At 45.7% G+C, this 23697-nt stretch overlaps 1 protein-coding gene across 1 annotated transcript in view; it reads left to right on the top strand.

The window, feature by feature from the left end:
• MGMT (O-6-methylguanine-DNA methyltransferase) overlaps nt 1-23697 on the top strand; it is a 299041-nt gene that overhangs the window by 213382 nt on the left and 61962 nt on the right. The window lies entirely within an intron of this gene.

The raw sequence follows: 23697 nt of genomic DNA, 5'->3' as shown, positions 1-23697 counted from the left end.
CAACAAAGAGTATTGTATATTGAATTATTTGTAAATTGTGTACTTCACATCCTTTATATCAGTAGAATTTATTCTTTAAGAAATGCACATCTACGTGCATACCTATTTTGGAATGCCAATTAAACATTTATCAGCACACCATTGCCTTTATTTCCTTTCACGTGGAATTGCTGGCAAGTTCTGGTTTCAGTTTCTGTTTTAGAAAATGTCTTAATTGTATCTGTATTTTTATATCATATTTTCCTTGTTATAGGGGTCTAGGTTTGCAGTTATTTTGTTCAGAATCCAGAGATACTGTGACTTTTTCTTCAGGCTTCCATTATTCTTCTTTGGGAAGTCAGCTCTTCTTTGAAGTAATGTCTTTTTTCTAAATTGAGATCTGACTAGGTGTAGACACCTTTTATTTATCTTGCTTTGAGATCACAGGGATTCCTGAATCTGTAGCTCAATGTCTTTCAACAGTTTCAGAATGTTCTCATCTCTTACTTCTTCAGATGTTGTTTTTGCTCCATTCTCTTGAATTTCCTTCTTTGAACCCGTTTACACATCGGTACACTTCCCTGTATCTTCTAAATCTCTTTTTCTCCGTTATTTTCCATTATTTTATATCTGTGGGGTCCATTGTGTTGATTTCTTCTGATCTCTCTCACAGTTCATTAGTTTTCTTTGCTACTGTGCCTAATTTGGTTTTAAACCCATTCATAGAATACACTATTTCAATGATTTCTCAATTCTAGTATTTTCATCTTTTAAAATAGTTGGTGATTCTTTCCTGAATGTTGAGATCTAAGCTTTTTTCCTGCTTGAAGGTAGTAAAGCATAGTTATTTTACATTCCAACACCTGGAATCCCTGTGATCTATTTTTTGTCTTTATTTCTGCCATTTTTGTTCATATTGTCTTATCTCCTCATGTGTCTAGTTGTTTTTTATTTTATGCCATATTAGTGCATTGGAGAAACAGTGTGTAGAAATGACGTATTGCCTGGGAGGATGTTTTCTTCCTCTAGCAGTGCTTTCGGCACCAGCAGTGTGGGATCAGCTCATTCTAATCCTAGGGATTAATACCATCAGAGCGGGGCTGTGGTTCCTTTGAGGTTTGCTCTAGTGACAGCTCACTTTTACTCCTACAAGGTGGCCATTCAGATCTTCCCCCAAGTTGAGGGTGCTCAAAGGACCCTGCAAGACACTGTCTGTTGCCCCAGGGCAGTCACCTCTCAGGAGTCGTGCTTCGTCCCAGGGTAGGGGAAGCTCCTGTGCTGCCATTTCTTCCTGTACACTGGCCCAAAATTGTCACTGTCTGCTCTTAGAATATGACCCACTCCTCTCTTAAAGCTAAGTTCAAATCCCACATCCCGATTAAAAAACAAAATCATGTTATAAACAACACTAACAACAAATCCATTTTTCTGTCCACCCTGCCCACCTCCCCATCTTCTTTTCTGAGACATGCAGCATTTCTCTGCAACAAGCAAAATTTTGTGTGTGCAAACACACCCTCCCACCCCAAACTTTATTTTAGTCTCTGTGTCTTGGTTAAAGTGTCTTCCTCACAGTGCCTGCCACCTTGCAGTTGAGCCCAGCTGGCAGATGAAGCTGAGCTCCAGTTCTGCCTGATGCGCCCCCATGCCTTGGTCTTCTGCTGGAGGCTGGGGGAGGTGAGCACTGGCCAAGGACTAGCCCTTTGGTTCTGTCCACATCAGCTTGATGCCCATTCAGGGGTTGCACGTTCTCCTGGGCTGGATCTTGCCACCTTGTAATTTCAAATTAATGGGAATTAAAAATTTAATGGGATATATGTATTTTTTGGATCATATGAAACTATGTTTTATGTGATATTTAATGTGAGTTTAAATATGCTTACTAAATATGACTTTTGTTAAGATCTCAACTGATGCTCGTGGGAAAAAAGTCTGCCTTTCTACCTTTCTTTCCTACCTTTCTGCCAAACCCAATCCTTTTGCTAATATTTTAAAGTATTGATTTGAAGCAGCAGTGTAGTTGCTTCTGTCTGGGTTTGAACGAGTAACTGAATTTTAAATTCTTGAGACCTCTTACATATAGCAATTGTCTTGGCTGTTGTAGGAAGGCAGCACCCTCATTCCTCTGATTTAGGTCTCTTTGATTCACACGAAGTTGTTGCCACTGTCTCTTTTTATTAAACTAAATGCCAGAATTCTTTCATGTCATCATAAGATGTTAATGCATATTGCTTTGGGGACCAAAGTCATACAATTAGAAACCACTCAAATGCATTTTTATTCTAATTCTGAGGTTACCGATTCCTTAAAATTAGTATAAACTCCTCACTGACTGTAGTTTGGAAGCTGCATTGTTTGGGTGTGATGTTTCAGTGCCACACACATTAGCAGTGGGAACTGGAAGCCGGTCACGAATCGGCTGCCTGCTTCGGGGATCTGGCTTTGCACTTCTCCCCCTGCCCCTGAAGTAGCTCTAGGGACAGCTGCAGTTTGAGTGGACTCCCTTGCTCCTTCCTGACCTCTTAATGGCCACATGGACCCCCTTGCTTATCTTTGAGAGCAGGGCCTTGATGGAAATGCAAGTGTGTTTCTCTTTGGTAACCCAGATACCAAAACCGAGTGCAGTCCTGGAAGGTGAAAAGAGTTTCCAAAGGAAAAATAAAAGACACATTTCTAGGAAGCATGGGAAAACCTTGGTGGCTTTGTCCTCTGGTGACAGCAGCCTGGGGGAGGTGGAGTAGCTGGGATGCCCCAGCTTTCACCTCCCCTGGGCTCTATCCTGTGTGTTCTTGGTTCATAGCCTTCTGTGGGCCATATCTTTCCAGCATCAGTACCTGTTGGGGTCCATGCTAGGAACACAGCAGTGAGAGATGAAGACGTGGCCTCCCTGACCGCCTGGAGTCCACAATGCAGGGAGGAGGGTGACTTTCAACAACTAATGAACAAAGCGTGGCTCAGTCGTAGTTGAGAGAGGCACTGCCCAGTAGAAGTATGAGGCATCGTGAGAGCATTTAACAGGGTCAGAGGAGGCTTCTTTGAGAGGTAGCTTTTAAATGAGATCTGAACCACATGGAGCAAGTAAGAGCTCACAAGTGCCTGTGAAGAAGGACCCCACCTTGCACTTGGGGGACCCGAGGAGGACTCGTGTGCTTGCTGTGCAAAGCAGCAGGACAGAGGACCCAGCTGAGGGCCAGAGGACCCAGGGCCCAGCACACCAGGAGGTTTGAAAGGGTGTCAGGAGGCCATTTGGACAGAGAAGCCACGGCACCAGAGGAGTTTCGTCTTGAGTCCCCACCCTGGCTGTATTGTGGCGAGCATGTTGGATTTGGAGAGGTTGGGCAGATGCGGGCAGGCCAGTTACTGGACCATCATGGTGGTCTAGGCAGGGGATGACTGGGTTTAGACTAGTAGAAGGATGACAGCAGTGACATCTGTAAGTGGACAGATTGACGGGAGAGTTAGGAGTTAAAACGAGGACTTTGTGATTAAATAGGGCCAGAGAGGAGGAGAACGCAGACGTGGGCCCGTGTTGCTGGCATGTGTGACTGGCAGGAGGGGAGTCCCCATCAGAAGGGGAAACAGAGCAGGAAGCCAGGAGTGGCGGGAGCAATGCTTCGGCCTTGGGCCTTGGGCCTGCTCTTGTTGAGGTCCATGGAACCAGTGGGTCGGATCCGTGAGCATGCAGGGATGGAGCTCAGAGAAGCAGCATGTGTCAGAGATGTGGCCTGAGAGCCACCCACCCACCACTGCTGCTGTGATCCCCTTGGGCGAGAGCATCGGGGAGAAGAGAGAAAGACCCAGTAGGTGGTGTCGCCAAGGGAGCAGGCCGTGGTGACAGAGGCTGGTGGAACCATCGGGAAAGAGGGTGCCAGAGCCCATTTCCCTGTGGCAGCCACCACCCCTTCCTCACAACACCCACCATGTCCCTTTTCCTTAAACCAAAACCTGTGGATTTCAGGGGCAGGCGCCACTCAGTTGTGGCCTCTGCAAGGTCCCAGCCGTGTGTCATCATGGAGTAGCTGCTGCCTGGCACTGCGCCGGGCTCTCACGAGCACATGTGAGTGAGGGAAGGGAAGGGGCTCCATTGGCTGAGCAGGGTGCACCCCACCTCTCCTCTAACGCCCAGGAGTGGCTGTCCCAGACCCAGATGGGGAGTCGGAGTGAAGCCACGATCCTGTGCGTGAATCAATGGAAGGTAAGGCTGGACTCACGCCCGCCTTTCCCCAGGGCAGTGGGCCGGATGTTACTGGGCCTCCTTCACTTCCTCTTCCCTATGGCCACCCCCCGACCTTCATTTCCTTGGTAATGGGACACTTTGGCCCCTGTCGTGGTTGGCCAGGCTCGGTGTGGGTGGCATCCACCAGTTCCTTCTGTGAACATACAGGTTGATGGCAACAGCCCTGGGGCCATGGGGATAACTGTGGGGAGAAGTGCTCTTGGCAGAGCAAGCACAGTGGCCCCTCTCCCTCTGGCCAGTCTTCTTCTGTGAAGAGGTGCATCTCTGCATCTCTGCGGCGGACTCTGCGAGGGTCCCTGTGGAAGTGGCTGAGATCAGCAAGACGACGTGTTTGCAGGGGTTGGGCCACACTGGGCTCTGCACGTGGCATGGAGCCTGCAGCTGGAAGAACAGTCTGTTTAATAAAAAATAACCATTTGATAATTATAATCTCTTTTAAATTGATAAATGGATTCTTTTAAATAAAAGAAACCGTTAAGAATGATTGTTCTGCAGAAAAAGCACATGAGGAAATAAAATTTTCTATCTCATTGGGAATTTCTTGGTAAATATGCAAACAGATGCATGCATTACATTTAGATTTTAGAAGTAAAATGACCTCATATACTTTACTTTTTTAGCACAGAGAATTCTGTATAGCATAAAACAGTAAATCACAGATACTGGGCATTATGAGTGTATTTTTCTTTTGGAAAAAAAAAACATTGAAAAAGCAGAGTTATTAATTGGAGTCCTCAAGGTCCTTATTTCAGTAAGTCAGAAATGGTGACCATCTTACCCATAGCTAAGTTGGGATGCCAAAGCCATTTCCACCATCAGCGTGCTAGTAGTAACCATCCAGGGCAAAGCGGCTGTTTCTGCAGCCTGGGCGTGTGGTATGTGGGTGTCTCTGATGGGCCAAGGGAAATGACAGGCCTTTGTGCTGAAGGCTGATAGGAGTTGATTTACATGAAACACATGTGTTTTTTTAAAGACAATTTTAATGCACATATTTTTCATTTTCAGCTTTATAGTGTTTTATGTCTTTTGCCCTTGTGATTTATAATTGTCTTATTTATAAGCATTTTCTATTATTTATAATTATTTTTAATGATTTTATGTAATACCATTTTATTTCTAGCTTGACCTGAGTTGGCCTATGCTAACACATTTAAGCTTTCCTAATTCCCAAGGTTACCGTAAATCAGCAGGTCCCTAACTTCTGTATTCATCTCTGCGCTGTAGAGAATAGCCAACCTCAGGTTTTCGCAGCCACGCCTCATCTCTCTGTTTCTCTAAAGGGAAGCCATAGCAGGTCCCTGGGTAATGTCCAGATCTGAAAAATCCCATGTAACCTGGAGTTGAGGGCCTTTCACCCAGTCTGTTTGTAAGCAGTGCCTCTGCCCCCACGTGTCCCCACCTGACAGGCCACCTCAACACATGCCTGCCTCCTGGTCCCTGCTCTAACGCTAGTCAGGGCGCACAGCCTAGCGAAGTGCTCTGTCTGCTGGGGGGAGGTACTGGCCATGATCGGACTGCCCTCCACAAAGCCCCGAGCAGGTGAAGGGTGTGGGCCAGCCAGGGGCAAAGGAACAGGTCACCAAGGCCACTGCCAGCACCACCAAGAGTCAGGCCAGTTTCTGGGGGCATCTCTGTCCCCACCAGCAGCACTGCCCTTCAGCTTTTTGATGAGGCTGGTTGTTGGCCATAAGAGGAGTGGTGATAAATTTAGATTCTTTCGGTGTCTGTAGGTCATCACTGGAATGACAGCAGCCGGCCATGAGGTCATAAAGTTACCTTGACAGGTTGTGAACGCCGAGCCCACAGTAACTCTGGAGGGCTGCCCGGCATCGTCCTTCATCATTGTCCAGAAATGCTCCTCTCGGGAAGGCTGGGCATAAAACTCAAAAGAGGAGGCTCAAGGAAAGAACGCCTCGGTGGCTCCATGCAGGAAACATTATTTCTGATTTCAAGCAGGAGGGAGAAAGGACTTTGGGGCCACTGTTTTGGAGGCCTAGAGTGATGAGTACTGTGTCTCCGAGCTCAGAGCGAAGCCGCCAGTGGTGGCTGCCTTTGTTTCTGCACTTTCAGTTCCTGCAGGTGCAGGAGCTTGCCAGGGCTGCTGTCAGGGACACTTTTCCAGGCCCCGCCGCCCTGGCTGGGTTTCCTTCTCTGAGCAGGAACAAGTGCCCGATGCTGTTGCTGGTGCAGGTCGGAGGGCTGCCAGGGCTGGGTGACTCCCTGCCGCATTTTGCCGAGCTTGTGTAGCTGCTCCTGCCTCTTGGAGGGGCTGTGTTGGAAAGCATGCATCACCTCCAGTTACCTCAGGCAGCAGGAAACTTTTAACCTACTAAACAAGCGTCTTCCCTGGGAAAATACATCCTTTGGTTGAGACTGTAGGAGACACACTGTAAGTTATTTATCTTGAACCCTAAACTGCATGTAAAAAATGTAACCAAACCCTCAGTGCCTGGGGTGAAATCCACTCCCTAATGTTTTAGTGACACAGAATCCGCTATGTTGTGTGTGCACCGGGTGTAGACCTGGTTCAGTGCATGTGGTGCTAAGCCATAAGGGACTGTTAGAAAGAGCCGGGCATGGTGGCTCATGCCTGTGGTCCCAGCAATTTGGGAGGCCGAGGTGGGTAGATCACTTGAAGTCAGGGGTTCGAGACCAGTCCTGGCCAACGTGACAAAACCCTGTCTCTACTAAAAATACAAAAACTCGCCGAATGTGGTGGTGCACACCTGTAATCCCAGCTACTCAGGAGGCTGAGGTGGGAGAATCGCTTGAACCCAGGAGGCCAGAGGTTGCAGTGAGTCAAGATCATGCCATTGCTCTCCAGCCTGGATGACAGAGTGACACTCCATCTCAAAAAAAAAAAAAAAGAATCGTGATATTCTTGGTAGGAAGTAAATGTTAGTCATAGGATTACAAGATTGTATTCTAAGCTCTTACAAGCAAGCAGTTCAGATTAATGTGTTTTCTTAGAAAACTTGATTTGATTGAATTTCATACTTTTTATCTATTCCCCCAAATGTATGAAGTCCTTGTGTGCTTGAGGGTTCTAGGAACAAAGTGATTGGGGGAACACCGGGCCCCTCTGCTGTGGGACCCTGCAGGCTTACACAACTGGCATGAGGTCTGAGTCCCAGTGTTTCACAATGTTACTTGACCAAAGAGCGTTTTTTCCACAAACACGTGAGGCAGCCCATGTGACTCCAGGGACCTGCAAAGCACAGCTTGAGAAATGTTGGTATATTTCAATGGAAACGTATGTAATTAAGAATATTAGTACAATATTTATTAAAACTTTCCGTCTTGAATGAAGTAATAGGATATCCTTTAGGAAGCCTGACGTCAGGACGTGCTGTGGAGTATTTTTATGTTAGGTATTACTTTCAGCAAACAAATCCAGGCTCTACTTTTATCCTTTAATGAACGATTTTATTTTTCATTCAGCATTGGTGCATTGAGGACTTACAGCCATCTTATCTTACCTCGATGCCATTGAAACAAAAAAATTAGTCATAGAAAACAAACCTAATGCCTTCCTTTTGCAAGTTCCAGTCAGAAGCGTCGCATATACCAGACAACACATCATTTTTATAGTTATAGAGAGAACTCCTATGTACTTCATGGGAATACAAAAATGTCACAAAATTAAAAGTAATTTTTCCAAAATTACTGTGACTGAACAGATCATTGCACGCTCCATTTTACCATTCTGATCCTGATCCCATAGTTTAAGGATAGAGGCTGGAAAATGTCTTCGATTTAGAAAAGAAAGACAGGCAAGTGCTGTACCATGGTGTAATTCAGTGGCCAACGAGCCCAGCAGTCGCCGACCCCATACATTCCTCTCATTCATATCCTATCGATTTGTGACAGCGATTACATGCTGTCGTAGTACAAGGAAAAGGTTTTTTTAACCGACTGTATGACTTGTAGACTTTCTGTGAATTTTCATTAAGGTTGGTGAATTGTACAAGCTGAGGAAAGCCAAGACAAGCTAGTTAAAATCTACTGGCACGCAGGTCAGCCTGAGTTCGGATTTTATTTTGCGGGCATGATTTTGGGGATCCAGTGCTAGATTGTAGTTGTATTGTAATAAAGCCCCCTTTCCAGCGCTGCAGTGGGTTGTGGAAATTGTTCAGAGGAGAAACCACCTTCTCCTAGGCATCTGTATTCGGTTACCCGCCAGCATTGAGACATGCAGGCATGGAAAGGCAGACTCAGGAAGGTTCAGGAATTCCAGCAACTTTGGGGCATGCTCTCCCCCGGATCTGAAACACTGGCCCCCCTTCTTATCCACCCACCACTCTCTAAGACATCCAAGCGTGGAAGGGAAGATTCAGGAAGGTTCAGGAATTCCAGCGACTTTGGGGCATGCTGTCCCCCGGATCTGAAACACTGGCCCCCGCTTTCTCCACCTCCTGCTCCTTTAACCAGTCCGTCAAGTACTTCCTCAGGTGGCTCTGGGAAGCCTTCCCTGGCCCTCCTTTGCCCCCATGGGGATGTGGCTGCTTCTTCCCCCATGTGCCTGTGGCCCCTTGTGCCCAGCGCCGCCGCTACTCAGTGAGGGTAGATGTGGGTGCCGGCCGTGTCTGATGCCTCCCCACCAGGGCCTTGGGCACGCTGCGTGGATGCTGCCTGTGCATGCTTCCTGAACGACCCTGTCAGTAAAGCGTCGCCACCATGCATTGCTGCTGGCAATCCTTGTACTGAGAGAATGTGGTGCCTGCCATCCTGAATTTCCCTCTGAAACTGCTCCCACCACCAGTGCTGCCTGTGCCGCGGTCCTGCTTTGTGTCCCGTGGCCTAACACTGGAGTGCCGGCTGCTACTTGTCTCTCCTGTGCTGGACAGGAAGCACCATGCAGGCGGCGTTGTCGTCCGACGGTCTCTACCTGTGGCCATAGCACCGAGTGTGCTGTGGACTGGGACACTTCCATGTCACTCCACACGTGTGCCCCGCTGTGGCACTGTAAATATTCATTTGAGCTGTTAAGGAAAATGACATTTTAAATGCCATGATGATATATAGTGTATTTCTCATATTAATCAAGTTTTCCTTAGTCTGGCTCAGCAGCACGCCATGTCTCCAGCTCGTAGAGACCACGCTTCCTATGGGGACGCCCACGGTCCTGGCCGCCTCTGCTGAAAGATGGCCGAGGTGACTCTTCAGCTGTAAGAGAGATCACTCATCCTGAAAACTTGTCAGAGCAGGAGAATTCCAGAAGGATCAATATTTTTAAAAAATTCTGTTCCTAAACTTTTGCTTTGCAAAAGGCCTTGTAAAAAGAGAACAGAGACAAGTCAGCCCAGGAGAAAATACCATTGACCTTTGAACAACACAGATTTGAACTCTGTGGTCCACTTACACATGGATTCTTTTCAACCAAATGTGGGTGGAAATACAGTGTTCACAGGATATGAAAACCGTGTATATGGAGGGCCAGTTTTTCATATGCACAGATTCTACAGGGCTGATTGTAGGACTTATGTAGGTGCAGATTTTTGTGTCTGTGAAATCCTGGAAGCACTCTCCAGCATATACTGAGGAACAACTGTATTTGCAAATCCCATATCTGACAGAGGAGCTGTATTCAGAACATGAAACCAACTCTCTAAACTCAAAAATAAGAAAATAAACATTCCAGCTAGAAAATGGACAAACAATCTGAACAGACACTTCATCCAAGAGGAGCTACGTAGAGCCATAAGCACGGGGAACAATGTTTATTGTTAGCCAACAGAGAAATGCAAATCAGAGCCTCAGTGAGCTTCCACGCAGAGACCACGCACTCCTACAGCCACTCAGAGACCACGTGGCCGCTTCCCAGAAAGTTAAGCATCTGTTTCCACAGGAACCAGAAGTTGCACTTCTGGTCTTGTATCCTAAAGAAAGGAAAACTTATGTCCACATAAAAACTGTACACAAGTGTCCATGTCAACTTTATTTGTAGTGGCCCCCAAATTGGAAGCAATTCAGATGTCCTTCCAAAGATGAAAGAAAAAGCAAAATGTGATCTATCCATACAATGGAATACTTATGAAAACAGAATAAAAAGCAACAAACTATTGATAAACGGTACAATTTGGATGGATCTAAAGGGCATTAGGTGGAGTAAAGGAAGCCAATCCTAAAAGATAGGATTTTTTTGTATATAACACTCTTGAAATGACAAACAGTGATGGGGAAGAAATAAGGGTTAACAGAGACTAAGACTGGGGGACATGTGACTTCATAGGTGTAGCCTGACAGGTGTCTTTGGGATGAGACAGTTCAGTACCCTGTTTGGGGTTTTGTGCATGTGAATCTAAACACATTATAAAATTTCATTTTAAAAAAGCATAACTTTTAAAAGTCCATTAAAAATAAAAATACATAAGAATTTAAAATGTTTTTTAAAACTGGTGACATCAAATAAGATAGGTAGTTTAGTTAGATGTATTGAATCAATGCCAGCTTCCTGGTTTTGGTAACACACTATGATTATGTAGAAAGTTACGCTGAATGAAGGTGCATGGGAACTGTTACTAATATTTTTCTTGTGAATCTTCAATTTCAAACTATAAAGTTTAAAAAAAATTGTTCCTTTTACATACCAGTTTTTTGTTGTTTTTGTTTTTGAGACGGAGTTTCACTCTGTCGCCCAGGCTGGAGTACAGTGGCGCAATCTTGGCTCACTGCAAACTCTACCTCCCGGGTTCAAGCGATTCTCCTGCCTCAGCCTCCCAAATAGCTGGGATTACAGGCGCACGCCACCATGTCCGGCTAATTTTCATATTTTTAGTAGAGATGGGGTTTCACCATGTTGGCCAGGCTGGCCTCAAACTCCTGACCTCAAGTGATCCACCAGCCTCGGCCTCCCTAAGTGCCAGGATTACAGGCGTGAGCCACCGCGCCCAGCCCATACCCATTTTTAAAAAGAGAAAATGGACAAGAGAGCAGGGAATGGTGTTGGCTTTGCTACTGTGAGTCTGGAGTACGGGGGCAGCATTCTTGTAATGAAAGTGAGCCCTAAAGCCCAAAGGTGATATTCCCCCTGCAATTTAGGAAAGAAAGGAAACTCTTAGGCTAGAAAAATGTGTGCTGAACTTGATACTGTTCATTTGATGGTTCTTTGATTAGCCTCATTACCTTGTATTTGAACAACATAAAAAATTGGTTAAGAATAGCCAAAGAGAAAATGCCCGGGCCAGTGTTAGGCATCCATACACATGGCAAGTTTTAACAATGTGCAGCCATGAAATACGGAAAACTTCCTGACATTGATCACAGTTGAAACTTCATACTTTCTTAATTCAGCCTGTTATTGACAGTAATATATTTTAACTCAAGAATGTGTTCATTCAGTGTATATTGACTTGGCTTGTTGAAATATTCACAGTACATGTGAACATTGGGTTTCCTGTCATGGTGACTTAAGACAGGAGGACAGCAGTGAGTGATTCCTGCCAATCAAGGAACTTTCCCTGGAACCCCACTTGAATGGTAATAATCTGCTCCTATAATTGCTGTGGAAAAGGAAAGCCCTCTGGAGATTTTACATCTAATCATTTATTTATAAATCTGTAGATGGCAGTCTGCAGAAGATGTGTCGGGGGTCAACTTTGTGCTCAAAACAGTTGCCTGATGTTTACATTTCACAGTGTATTTTTTTAACAGTACCTCCAGCCCCCATCATCACAAAAGGACCCTGGCTTGCTGGTAGCTGCTCCCCACTCATCCCACAGCCCAGACACTTCATTACAGATGCCTCGGCAGAGGCTGGTCCCCTCTGTATTTGCTGAAATATGCATGTTTTTCCATCTCATTAATTCAGTCTACATACAATTAATTTTTGCCTATTAATAAACCCCTTGGTGTTAGCGACAGCTATCTAAACCACTTCACCTAGTGTGGAATGAGCAAGTGTACTTGCAAATTTCCACCCCTGGTCTGCATTTTTTATTGTTGTATTTGTGGGTTGGAGAGTTTGGGTGCATAAATCAAGCATTGCGAAGAAATATAACTGCCGAAGAGTCTGGGTTCAGACTGGCTGATGGGAAGTTTGAAATACGAATTAGCTCCTCATTAATTGGGGATAGAGGGAGATGCAGGGGGGCCGTCCTAGCATGTGGGAGTCAGGAAGGGTCTCGGGCCACGGGAAAATTTGTCAGAGCCTTGTATGTGCGTGAGACCAACTTTCTTTTTCCACAAATACAAATCCTCTCCAAATTGGACACTTCTCAAAAGATCTCTTTTCTGTGTGTTTTCAAATCTCATAATTTCTTAAACATCTAATAAAGTCTGTGAATACACGTAAGTGATTGTGTATGTGGTAACTACACCAGCCGACAGCATTGAAAGGAAAAAGGAAGAAAACACAAAAATCAGAATGGAGCCTTGAAGTTGAAATGAGCACCATCTAGCTCATTTAGAGACACGCACAGGAAAGGAGGTTCCCCAAGGCTTTTGTTATGCTCCAAAGCCCTGAGACAGATCCATGTCACAAGGGCATCTCTCTCATGGTTCAACATCACCAGCCAGGAGGAAATGCAGAATTCTGTATAAATGTTAGGAATTCTTAGATTTCTCACCTGGATTTGTAAAAATTGCAGTTCATGGCGGGAGACATCCAGGAGATCCAAATGCCATCCTCCTAGAACTTGCTGGAGAAACCGGATTCTGTCTAAGGGATTTGCATCTTGACATGATGCTAGAGTTCTATGACAGGCCTGAGTAGCTGATGAAATTCTACGTGGGAAAAGCTTTTGAGTGCCTGTCCTGGTAAATCTATGACAGTGGCATCACATAAAGGTTTCCAGAATGTTCTGTGAGGAGATTGAGCCAGTGTCATTGGTCAGCCTAATTGGAAGCAGGTGATTGAAAGTCAGATAAACATGCAAGATTTGCTGATTTTTAAATATGCCATGTGTGTCAAATTTATGAATTGTGATGATGGACAAGAACACTTTCGCAGCTTTAATGGGAGCGTGTAATGACTTGAATGAGACTGCTTAGTTTTGGTTACTGATGATCAAGTACAGAATCTTGCTGGTGTCTCCGAAGCTTCCTGCCTGGCCTGGGCAGCCGTCCTGGCTCCCTCTGGCCAGTTCTCTGCCAGGCAGCCAGTGTGAATCTGGAAGAGACCAGTCCTGTCTTCGCCTCCCTGTCTAGTGCCTTTAACATCTCCGCTGAGCCTGCCACCTCCTGGCCTCCCCAACCTTCCACCTCCCCGAGCCTTGGAGGTGAGTCCTGGACCATCTTCTGTGAACTCCTCTCCCTGGGACCCTTTCTGCTCAGCCCCACTTCTCTTATTCACCCACTTGTGTTCTCCGCAGCTAAATGATACGTAACAGGAACTCATTAAGTAGCTTGTGCAGTGAATGAGTTAATCCTGGGTGTTTTCAGGACAGGGAATTTCAAATTCCTGACTCCACTTTGAGCTTATTCAAAGAAAGTTGTGTAAATAAGACCTAATCATTGCAAGAAGTCTAATGAAGAAACCATTCATTATCTCTGGAGATGAGCAGGTACACCCTATGGAAAGTAAAGTCTGTTGCTGATGAACAGTCTGCATGCCCACATCTTTCTCTGGGTTTCTAAGTAATTGAATAAGAAACGTTTCTATTTATATTCTTATTTATGTGCAACTGTATTTAATTATTCCCTAGTTTTGAGGATTGGCCAATAAACCTTTTCTTCCCTTTTGCCATTGATTATTCTTAAGTTCAAGACAATGCCCAGTGGCAGATGTGCTTAACAGCTATCCTTCATCTAGTTCATGCAACTTTTTAACGTCAATTATAAAGAAAATTACTCCTTTGACTTCAGAAGTTTATTTAAATCTCTTCTGAGAAAATTGGCAGCTCTTCAGAGTTAATGTCCAGAGCAGCAGAAACAGAAATTGGAAGGCACAGACTGGTGGATATGTGAACAGAAGCACTTTTTTAAACAAAGTTAAAAGAAAAAAATGTTATGCTATTGCTAATAAATTGAGTCAGGGGAAAGAAAAAAAAAACAGAGATCCCTAAATCAGCTTCCAAGCTGCCATTAAGATGGGCAAGTAAGATAATTCCACATAAATAAGACCAGAGGCCTTGTCTCTGTTTTTATTTATTTATTTATTTTATTATTTTTTTGGGACAGAGTCTCGCTTTGTTGCCCAGGCTGGAGTACAGTGGTGTGATCTCCTCTCACTGCAACCTCTGCCTCCCGCGTTCAAGTGATTCTCCTACCTCAGCCTCCCGAGTAGCTAGGATTACAGGCACCCACCACCACGCCTGACTAATTTTTGTAATTTTGGTAGAAATGGGTTTTCGCCATGTTGGCCAGGGGCTGGTCTCGAACTCCTGACCTCAAGTGATCCACCCACCTGGGCCTCCCAAAGTGCTGGGATTATAGACGTGTGCCACTGCGCCCGGCCTGCCCGGCCTGTTTTTAAAGGAGGATTTCTCCATTTAAGGAGGTCACCTGTCCTGGGTGTTATTTCCTAAATGCCTGTCATAGGTGACATCATGTGAACAAGTGATAGTTCAGGGAACAGAAGTCATGAGTTTGAAGGCTGTGATAGAGGAAGGCCGGGAGAGAAGTGAGAACACAACGTGCTTGCCCTGGGCCTCCAGCTGCTGCAGGCATCTTCTGTCAGCTGATCTGGGCAGGGCATGGGGGTTCTTCTCAGACCTACCTCCTAAGAACAAAAACATGACTGACCTGTCCTCAGGATGCAGCTGCCAACCTTGGTGGGCGCAGCTGAGAGAGGAAATTCTGAGCTGCTCTGGGTTAGGGCTCTGTTGCACTCGCCCTCCCATCTCCTTAGTCACTGCAACCCTATGTTGCAAATAGTAGGTTCTCAGCAAGTGTGCTAAGCCGAGGGGTAAGAACAACGCTTTTATTTTTTTTATTTTTTTTATTTTTTTTTATTTTTTGTTTTTACATTTACTTTTTAATCTATTTGGAATTTTTCTTTTTGAGATATATATAATAGGGATGAACTTTTAATTTCATCTTTCTAGACAGGTCTACAGTTACCTTAGGTGCATATATTGAATTGTTATGTCTCACCAATGCACCACAACGTAGCAGTCTCTCACAGCCCGATGTATCACCCAAAGTTCTTTGTCTCACAACCAAGAAAGTTAAGGAGCGCCGATGCCAAGGGTACTGGAGTGAAAATTTAATAAGCGAAAGAAGAAAGCTCTCTGGTGCGCAGGGGAGACCCAGAAGAGGGCTGCTGTTTTTACAGCTGAATGCAAAGGTTTTTATAGGAAACTGATGAGAGCTGGGCATCTCATTTGCATAAGGTGCGAATTTGTGGTAGCTCCACCCCATTCTCCTAGTGCACATGTGGGCCCCTTAGCTTGAGTTACTCCATATTGCTTTGTTCCCCTTACTGCGCATGTGTCAGGGGACAAAATTTTTTATTGTGTGCATGTCTGGGAAACTCACCTGTGTAGCCCTTTTTTTATTATTATACTTTAAGTTCTAGGGTACATGTGCACAACCTGCAGGTTTGTTACATATGTATTCGTGTGCCATGTTGGTGTGCTGCACCCATTAACTCATCATTTACATTAGGTGTATCGCCTAATGCTATCCCTCCCCCCACCCGATGACAGGCACTGGTGTGTGATGTTCCCCTTCCTGTGTCCAAGTGTTCTCATTGTTCAATTCCCACCTATAAGTGAGAACGTGCGGCATTTGGTTTTCTGTCCTTGTGATCGTTTGCTGAGAATGTGGTTTCCAGCTTCATTCATGTCCTTACAAAGGACATGAACTCATCATTTTTATGGCTGCATAGTATTCCATGGTGTATATGTGCCACATTTTCTTAATCCAGTCTATCATTGATGGACATTTGGGTTGGTTCCAAGTCTTTGCTATTGTGAATAGTGCCACAATAAACATACATGTGCATGTGTCTTTATAGCAGCATGATTTATAGTCCTTTGGGTATATACCCAGTAATGGGATGGCTGGGCCAAATGGTATTTCTAGTTCTAGATCCTTGAGGAAAATCGCCACACTATCTTCCACAATGGTTGAACTAGTTTACAGTCCCACCAATAGTGTAAAAGTGTTCCTATTTCTCCACATCCTCTCCAGCACCTGTTGTTTCCTGACTTTTTAATGATGGCCATTCTAACTGGTGTGAGATGGTATCTTATTGTGGTTTTGATTTGCATTTCTCTGATGGCCAGTGATGTGAGCATTTTTTCATGTGTCTGTTGGCTGCATAAATGTCTTCTTTTGAGAAGTGTCTGTTCATATACTTCGCCCACTTTTTGATGGTGTTGTTTGATTTTTTTCTTGTAAATGTGTTTAAGTTCTTTGTAGATACTGGATATTAGCCCTTTGTCAGATGGGTCAATTGCAAAAATTTTCTCCCATTCTGTAGGTTGCCTGTTCACTCTGATGGTAGTTTCTTTTGATGTGCAGAAGCTCTTTAGTTTAAGGACTTCATGTCTACAACACCAAAAGCAATGGCAACAAAAGCCAAAATTGACAAATGGGATCTAATTAAACTAAAGAACAATGTTTTTATTCCGTATCATCAAGGAGGGAACCCGACATGCCTCTATCCTTTTAAGAGACACAGCGAGCATCAGACCTGAGGGACATCATCATTTCCTTGCAGCTCAGAATGCACTTAAGTGTCATGTAGTGGGTTTTCTGGTTATGGTTTTTTTTTTTTTTTTTTTTTTAGAAAATGTGTTCTTTTTTATCCTTTTTTGTTTGTTTTTGAGACAGGGTCTCACTGTGTCACCCAGGCTGGATGGAGTACAGTGGCAAGATCTCAGCTCACTGCAACCTCAGCCTCCTGGGCAGCTGAGACTACAGGTGTGCACCACCACACCCAGCTAATTTTTGTATTTTTTGTAGAGATGGGGTTTAGCCATGTTGCCCAGGTTTGTCTCAAATTCCTGGACTCAAGTTGTCCACCTGCCCCAGCCTCCAAAATGCTGGGATTACAGGTGTGTGCCACTGTGCCAAGCCCAACCCTGTCCTTTGTTTCTTACAATATTCAACAGAGTCAGTCATTTCTAGCTTTCACTTTGTCCCATAAAAATATTTCATTGAAAATTGCAAGCCATGGTGGTTTGCAGTGTTTCTAAGATGAGGCGTTCAGCTCCACACCCAACAGAGCTCCAGTTTCTGGTTTGATTCTTAGAGATAGGAGTGAGGTTTTTCAATCACGTACATCATAATTAGCAGGAAGGCATTCAGTCTTGAACATGGGGACCAAAAAGAGCTGGAGATAGTAGCTTGAGAGTTGCAAATAGTTATTTTGATTCTGACTTTAATTCTTAAAAATGTTTTTCAAGAAGACAGTGGTGTGATGGAGCAGGTCCTTCGGTTAACACAAGCACACACCCTTTTTCTGTAGTCTTCTAGCTTGTTTTCTTGGTCGATTATGCAGCTCTTATAAAAACATTATGCTCCCAGGCAAAGGGCCATTTCGGTTGGAATTATTGAGAAGATTCTTGGCTTAACTGTTGATCCAACTCTGATCAGCTTGGCCAAGACTAGACTTGACAAGTTTGCTCTGAATTGCCTCATGCTGCTGTGTGGGGTTTCAAATCGTTGGCTTCCCAGTGCTTTCTGGGCTAGACCAACAAAACAATGCCTGGGAAAAGAGAGATGATAGGCCGTGATAAATCTAAAACTGAGTAATACTGGAATTAACTGGGTTGGCCGTGTAGATGGCAAGATATTAAAATTGAGTCCTTATGTGCCAAAGTCGTAAACTCATTCAGATAGACCCTAGGTCCGTGAATGTTTGTTGTTGAATCCTAGGCTCTGGGTGGAACCAAAAGCTGAAAAACATGAAATTCCCCCTCTGTCCTTTGGATCTTATTCAGACAGTCATTCCCTAGCTATTTCAAGTTTTGATCAAAACAGACATGCAGTAGAAGCCCAATCTAAAACACTGGTAGTTTACATCACATATTTACTTCCATGTGTCTTAAGTGGTTAAGTTGTAGAATTGTCTTTTAGAAAATGGATAAAGAAGTCTAGGAGTACGATAGGCAACAGAATATAGCAAAATAGTTACATTTCGTCAGTTTTAAAGTAAATTCCGAATCATTTTAAGTATATTCAGTAACACCTGTTTGCCCCCACCTTCCTTCATTTGCAGTTTTCACTTATTCACTCATTAATAATTCATCAGTCTTTGCTATTTGTGACATGAGTATGTACAAAAGGCACTGTGGTGTCCATTGCTGTGAGTAATATAGAGATGTCCAAAGGTGTGGGCTTTACTTGTGGAAACCACAGGACCATACCCAGAGCATTTGGAGGTGCCGTATGCTGCTTAAGGGTGGCACATAGACGGGAGGCTGGGCTGCACACATGGTGGTCCCAAGGTGACCCTCTGGCCGCAGGAGAGCTGGAAAGGTCCCAGCCATGGGTGCCATGCACTTGTCTGAGGCCAGGATGGGGAGACCACATTCCAGGTGCAAGGACAGGAATAGGAAAGTCCCAGGAGTGGGAAGGCCTGGGGGAAAAGGGGAGAAGGTCAGGGGGAGGCAAGTTGGCCAGATGGACTGGAGCTTGGGATTCAGCCAGGACAGAGCCTGAGCCCCAGGCCAGACTGCAGGGCTGTGCCCAGCACTGGACGCAGAGTTTGGATCTGATTCTGAGTATGTGGTGATGACTCGGGGAGGCTTGTGAGCAGGAGGGTAACAACCAGGCAGGATTTTAGGAAGGTTTATCTGGTTTGGGCAGGTTCTCTGGATGTGACTGGAGTGTGAAGAGGCCAGTTCAGAGGCTCTGGAGGTTGTTCAGAAGTGGCAACAAAAGGGAATGGAAATGAGAGATGTTGCAAAGCAGAAACCAACTGCCGTGGGGTGTGGGAGAACTTGAAGGCAGCAGTGGGAATGGGAGCTGTGCCCGGCATGGGGAGAAGGCTGACGTTGATGTTGCCTAAGGAGTTGGAGGTGATGACCAGCTTCCAGGTGGCCGTTCTGGATAGGCAGCTGCAAGGGGCAAGAGCCCTAGTGTGGCACAGCTGTGTCTGTCCCCTGCCGGTGCTCAGAAAGTGACACCTAACACTGTCCCAGTCCACACAGAGCCTTGTCTGGTAGTCAGGGTGAGGTGAGTGGAAGCAGGAAGAGGAGCTGGCAACAGGACTCGGGAGAGGCAGAGAGCACAGCAGGCAGCTGCGCCCAGGCGTCAGCCCCGGGCAGTGTCCTGAAGCAGCGTGTGCACCTGGGCAGCGCAGGCATCGGGAGTAAGAAGAGGGTGTTAGCTCGGGTAACTGGGGCTCCTGAGCAGCCTTTGAAAGGACAGGTTCCTTGGGGCTGTGGGTTTCAAATAACATCATGGAGGAGGGAGCAGAGAGACTTGAAAATAAACGGGGGTGGGGGAGGCACAAAGAAGCCAGGCCTGGCAGTGGCACAGGTGTCAGGGGTTTCATGAAGGAGGGACCCGGGAGTGTGCCTGCCACATGGACACTGGAGAGAAGGTGCACCCTGAGGCAGCCCACAGTGACGAATTCAAACGCAGGTGCCTGGGCTGGATCCTGCAGGGCCTGAGTTCTCTGTTCCAGGGGCATCTTCATCTGAGGATTTGGGCTGTCCATGCGCTCTCCTGGTTGAAGGTGTTAGAAGCCAGGTTGGAGAGGCCACCACTCAGGTGCTAAAGTCAAAGCTCTAGATTTTGGTGCCTGCCACTTAGCTGCATGGCCTTGGGAGTTACTCACTCCTCTGCACTTTGGTTTTCTCATTAATCAAACCAGAATCCAGATACTCACCACCTGCCTTGTTATGGGAACTAGATGGGGGTGGTGCACATGGGGCACCGAGCACAGTGCCCAGCACACAGTGGGTGCTCAGGGGATGGCAGCTACCATGATTTTAGCGACTGAATTCTTTGATACCACCCAAATATATGGTCTGGGGTGATTGTAAGTAGAATTAGCAGAGGAGATGATACAGACTCAGAGTTGAATTAGGGTTTGAAGAAGGGCATAGGTCTGGAGCGTTACAGGTGGGAGGACCCGCAGAGAGTGGTCAGGAATCAGGAATGACAGGATACACCTGGAGACCCTGAGCAGTGGCTTCCAGGCAGGGAAGAAAAGCTCGGGGCAGTATGAGTCCAGACCAGGGGCTTATCAGGCGCCTTCTATGCAGGGTCAGGTGGTAAAGAATTATCTCAGGCTTAGCAGGCTAAAAGATCTCTGTCATAGCTACTTAGCTCCGTTGCTTTATGAGTAAACAAATGGGTGTGGCTGTGTTCCAATAAAACTTTAGTTACAAAAACAGATGGTGGGCCAAGTTTGGTACGTGGAGGCATGCTGACTTTGGACACCTTGAAAATCCCGTGTGGCAACAGATGTGAGCCGAGTGGCGATGTGGAAGGCCCCATCATCAAGGGATGGGGACCCAAGGGCAGCAAGGAGGTCCTGTGGGTCCGGGTGTGGCATGGGCCTAGCGTGGTCATGGCATCTGGGGCCTCAGCTGCAGGGTTGCAGTGGAAGGAAGAAGAAAGAAGCTCAGAGTGCATTCTGAGTGTCAAACTGGCCTGTAAGTGACAAACTGAGGTCACTTCACATGTACATGGAGGGAGACAGGCTATCTTTGGAGCAGTGTCCATGCAAGCCTGCCTGGAGGGAGCCGCCACCCTCAGCTGCAGCCCCAGACCTCGCGATTGCTCTCGTCTGTCATTCCCAGTGTGGGCAGTGATGCGGCGCCACGGTAAGTTCCGTAGAGTGGACGTCACTCGCTGGCAAAGCCCAGCAGGGCAAGGAGTAAGTGTCACCCAGTCTTTATCCAGAAAAATCCACCAATGTACTTTTAGTGCAGTATTAACACATGGTGGAAAATGGAATTGCCTAGAAGGTTTTAATCTCTGATGGATTATTCTTGTACCTGTACCTGTCTGATGGTCTTGTAAGTCCATGTTAACCAACCTGGGACCACAGGAAAGGGAGGACCAATGCGAATACAAACAAGTAGAGGATTTCCAGGCATCAGTGAGGTCTAGGAGACTTTTCCAAGATGTGCTTTCATTGCAACTAACATTTTTAAAGATGAATATCTCACCATTATAAAGGTCAGTGCCACTTCTGTAATATTAATTTGCAATTGAAAGGTATTTTCTTTTAAGAAGTCCCCTTTTTCAAGTTTCTCAAACTGGAATTTTCTTGAGCATCTAAGAATCCTTTCCTTTCAAAAGATCCCCAGGTTACCCCGGTCTAAGCTAAGAAGGGTTCAGCGTTCGCTGGAAGCATAACTCTAGCTCTCGCAGGCCGTGGGCTGCAGCAGGGCTTGCATGTCCAGGCAGCAGGTGGAGGCTTCTCTTGGTCAGTGTGTCTATGCTCAGGGGGAGGCCTGGCTGGGGAAGCAGGTAGTAGTTTGGGACCAGAGCTTAAAAGAGAAGGAGAGGCCTGGTGTGGTGGCTCAGGCCTATAATCCCAGCACTTTGTGAGGCTGAGTCAGGTGGATCACAAGGTCAGGAGTTTGAGACCAGCCTGACCATGTTGGTGAAACCCCATCCTTACTAAAAATACAAAAATTAGCAGGGTGTGGTGGCGCGCGCCTGTAATCCCAGCTACTCAGAAGGCTGAGGCAGGAGAATCACTTGAACCCGAGAGGTGGAGGTTGCAGTGAGCCGACATCATGCCACTGCACTGCAGCCTGGGCGACAGAGCGAGATTCCATCTAAAAAAAAAAAAAAAGTGAGACTCCGAAAGTGATGACAGTTCCCACAGTTCCCATGGGCAGGTGGCTCAGAATGAGGTGGTCTGAGGCCCACAGTCTGTCCTTGGGGACTGGGGGGCCCCCATGTCCAGGCAGCAGGGAGAGGACATGCTGGCTGGCAGGATGGGGTGGGGGAAGCCCAGGGCGTCAGGTGCCACAGAAATAAAGCTGGTCGCCTTAGTTGAATGGCGCTTTGGAGTTCCCAGAAGCTCTTCTCAGGGGGAGGCTCCATGTCTTTCACCTCTGCCCTTCTGAGGTACCAGTTGAAGGGTTGGGGGGTGAAATCAAGGCATAGGCTCCTGGCAATACTGCCCCTGGCTCTGGGTTTGCATGCTGGGGCTTCTTCCTTGTCCTGGCCATCAGAGAACACCTGGAAATAAATGCTGCATTGTTTTGCCGGAAAATCCTGACACCACCTCCTGCCTTCCCCTGGGAAGGCTGAGACCTGGTCTAGGAGTGGAGCTTACGGTCCACAGACCTGCCTGCCTGCAGCATGACAGCCTCCCAGAGGGCTGTATTGATTTTTGAAGAGGAGAAAAAAGGCATACAAAATTGGACTTGCCAGCCTGCTTTGAGTAGAAATGGGTGCTTCCTGAAGGGAATCTTCCTTGGCTAGCTTTGCAGCTAAAATGCTTTCTCCCCTCCCTTCTCAGAACTCTCCAGCCCCCCGTTTGTTCTTGTGAGACTTTTCCCAGCCCCAGTTACTTTTCTTTCCTGCTTTGGAACATAATTGGATTCTTCGCTGGGTAGAGTTTTGCTTGGAAGACCTGAGGGTGTAGCTGAACCAAGTTTGAGCACCCTGGAAGGAAGACAGAAGATGCCGGGAGACCAGCCAGCTCAAAGGAGAAAGGGAGGGGGCCGCATCTGAACTCTGGCCTCCAGCGTGACTTCATCCTTTCAACTGAAAACCCTGAGTTTCAGTGCCAGCAACGATACTTGCTGAAAAAGTACAAATGTTTTCTGCTTCTTGTAATCTACTTCTTGCAAATATTAGTACTCTGGAAAAAAGATTTATTTTAATAATGTGAGTTTTAGATTTTTTTCTGTAGTTAACGTTGTTTTATTACTCTATATCCTTGCCAGAAAGCGTGTTTTAAGAGTTTCAATTCAAAATTAAATATGACCTCAGTGTTTTAAAATACAATTATATTAACTGTCCATTTAATAGTTGCTGAGGATTTTTTTGGCCACTGATGGATAGTCAAGATACTTGTCTGAGATTAAATGCAGTATTCTCAACTCTGCTAACCAGCTAACTTGTTCCAGCTGCAGCAATCAACAGGAAAAACAAGGGCTTTCTATGAAGTGAGCTGGAGAAAGTTGTTCCCGGATAAAATTGCAGTACTATCTTATAAGCTGTGCTTCTCTTTTAAAAACTCCACTGTGTTTGATAATAGGGAACTATCTATTATTTATTTAGAACTGCACAAACCAATTTACAAGACAGGTAATTTAGTGACAGAATTATTTATTAATGAGCCTAGTATACAAGTTAATGGGACTGAGCCCTGTGGAGGTCAATCCTCATATAATCCATCGCCTTTTGGAAAGAAAAGCGTTGTCTTCAGAACATTTAGTTATGATTGTTAAATTTAAATTACGATATACTCTCTTGCTAAGACAAAAAATATTTTTTTCTGAATTGCATGATGACAGAGTTAGTCTGTAAGCTGTGTGGAGATGAATTGTGTCGATTAGGGGTAGGTACATCTTAGCCCTGTTAGTACCAAAAGTATTATTTCTCATTGCATGGACTCACAGGAGAAAGCAAGCCTGTTCTTTAATAGAGACAACAAATCAGAAACC

Source organism: Symphalangus syndactylus, chromosome 2 (assembly GCF_028878055.3).
Source record: "Symphalangus syndactylus isolate Jambi chromosome 2, NHGRI_mSymSyn1-v2.1_pri, whole genome shotgun sequence".
Lineage (NCBI taxonomy): Eukaryota > Metazoa > Chordata > Mammalia > Primates > Hylobatidae > Symphalangus > Symphalangus syndactylus.
Note: the sequence above shows the minus strand (reverse complement) of the source record. Positions and strands in the feature narration are given on the sequence as shown.